The sequence below is a fragment of the Carlito syrichta genome, unplaced genomic scaffold, assembly GCF_000164805.1.
Source record: "Carlito syrichta isolate Samal-C Ts95f unplaced genomic scaffold, Tarsius_syrichta-2.0.1 Scaffold313431, whole genome shotgun sequence".
NCBI lineage: Eukaryota > Metazoa > Chordata > Mammalia > Primates > Tarsiidae > Carlito > Carlito syrichta.
In genome coordinates this window covers 331,320-333,979 of record NW_007257527.1, presented here as the reverse complement: position 1 = coordinate 333,979, position 2,660 = coordinate 331,320, and positions in this window count along the sequence as shown.

The window sequence follows — 2,660 nt, the reverse complement described above, 5'->3', positions numbered from 1 at the left end:
CACCCCTACCCCCGCCCCTTTTCCTTCCTCCCCGGCATGCGCCATATGGTCTTCCCGGTCCAGCCAAGAGCCGGGAACCACGTGACCTGCCCATTTGTATGCCGCGGAGCGCTCCATTCCGGCCCCTTTGTGGCGAGAAGAAAGTGGCCCATCTGTCGCCAGTTAGAGACTCCGCGGACCTGTTTTTACCCGCAGGAGAGATTAACCCTTTCTGGCAGCGAAAGGAGAGGGGATGATGTGGGGAGAGGGTTTGAAGGAAGGGAGAGAAAAGCTAAGGATGACTAGGTCAGAGAGAGTGGTCTGCGTTCGCGCGGGAAGTAAGACAGAAGTGAGAGAGGCAGAAACCGGGATACTGAGGCACGCAGTGAGGAGTCCTCGCTCTCTTCGATTTCTCACCCTGGCACTGACCTCGGGGCAGCATGACTCCCTGCCCTTTCTGAAAGACTCATCTCCTGGCTTCTTCTTGGCAGACGATTTTGCTCATTGACGCCAAAGGATGGCTTCTCTAATCGCCATCAGCCCCTCTAAGCAAACATGTAGGCCGTAGAAAAGTGGCTCTGTCTACAGGCGCAGCTTTGAGACTAGTTCCCTCGCCTCCCTAACTGCATCGCCCGCTCCCAACTCATCCAGTATAGAGATTTTGTACCTGCCACTCTATCCTCACTGTACACGCTAACCCGCTTGCCCTGACCTTCAGCTACTCCTGTCCTATCTTTCCTACCCCGGAGACCCCTCACACACCGGTTTCCATCTCCACGCCAGTATCCTGTGCTCAAAGCAAGCTAGGTCTCGCGTGCAGGTCTCTCGCCCTCTTGGATGGAGGCTTCCCTGACGCTTGGATTCTGCCTTTTAACCACGGCCGCTGGGTTGCTTCAAAGGGTACCCTCACCCTCAGTCAAGGGGACACTTCTAGTTTCCGGGCCAGCTCTGACCACACAAGCAGTAACTGACACCGTGCCACAGCCCATCTTGAGCCCTTAGTCCCCCCAATCTCTTGCCTGTATAATAGATACTTGATTTAGACAAGCCTTCTCAAAGAGAAGATGCAATGAGCCTGTGTCGAACAGGTCTTTTCGCTTGGGAAAGGCTGAGGGCAGCGACTCCTCCAGGCTGGGAAACCTCTCATCTGACGCGGCCTCCACCTTGCAGGCCAAGCAAAGACCACACAGTTCTCCTACCAATTCTGGAGGTGCCATACTGTTGTTTATTCTTTCTGAACAAGGTACTTTCCAGAATGATAAGTTAAAAAAGAAAGCGAGAAGCTGGTCTGATCTCTTCCCTGTCTACTCTTTCTCCCGAGCTTCGCCTTTAATCCTCCCCTCCCTTTGCAATGAATGCGTCTTACTTGAATTGCTTGTTTAAAGGCAATTGCCCTAAACGTCCCTCGAGTTTGCAAACAGTGTCAGGGTTGAGTGGCTGGAGTGGGGTGCATCTGGGAGAGGGTGGGAGGTGGGGGAAGAGGGTCCTGAAGAGACAGCGGGTGTCTGCAAGGCGGCAGGTTCAGTGCAAATTCAGAAGGGGGAGAAGGGCGTTGCGCCTCCCGACTCCTGGACCGAAGTATTCCGAGGTTTGGGAACAGACCTGTACAGTTTTGCTTTCGACTCCTAACACAGAGCATAGAGGAGGATGAACGAATTCACCTAGGAGCCTGGTCCCCAAATTTCCCCTATACCGTCTGCGTCTTCGGTGCTCAAGGGGCGTCGGAGTTCCAGCCTACAGAAGTGGGTGCACAACCGGGAGGTCCGAGGACTCTGCAGGAGACTTTGGGAGGACCAGGCTAAGTGCTGCCCCTACCCCGGCAGTTGCCCGGACGGGCCAGAACGCCGCAGGGACTTGGCGCTCCCGCCGGGCACTGGTTTCTCCAACTTTGGGGAGCTCCCGAGGAGAGTCGGGGGCGGGGCGGGAGAGAGGGTGCTAGCCGCCTCAAAGGCCGGTGGAAGGAGGGAGGGGAGTCTGGAGGTCCCTCTGCTCAGCCCTTACCCCTCTCCCCGGGAAGGAAGGCGGAGACTTCTCCACTTTGCGACATCCTATGGAACACAGGAGAGTCATGGTGAAGCCAGATGTTCCCGAGCGGGAGGGCCGCCCAGCGGTTTGCCAGACGAGACTCCAAAGCGCCAAGTGCCACGATTATCAGATCCGCTTCCTCCCGCTCTCCCGGATAAATTCGTCTCTAATCCCACTACGCTCAGGATTTGTAAAAGGAGAGGCCACCCCAGGGTGTTTCGGAGGCCTACCTGGGCCCCGGTCTCCCGGAGGCTCTCAATGGACGTCCCAACCCGCACCCCGCGGATGTGACCCGCTTTCACACGGAAAGGGTCCCCCGGGGCGCTAGCACCGCGACGGTCGTCGAGTGCCCGCGGGGCTGCTGGTAGTAAGGCCCGAAAGGGAGGAGCCAGGCACGATCTGAATTGAGGGGCTTTTTGTTTGGGCTTGCGGGGGCGCGAGAACAGGCGGCTGGGACGCCGGGAGGGGCCCGAGCTGGAGGCGCGGCGGGTCTTGGCGCCGAGGAGCGGCCCCGCGCCCCGCCCGCCTCCTTATTTTCCTCTCTTCGGACTAGTTTGGACGGTGGCACACGTCTCCCTCTCACCGCTCCCCAAGTTCTCACCCTCTCCCCCCGCGGCCGGTTGGCGGCACTCCCGCCGCATCCCCCTGCTCCGGTC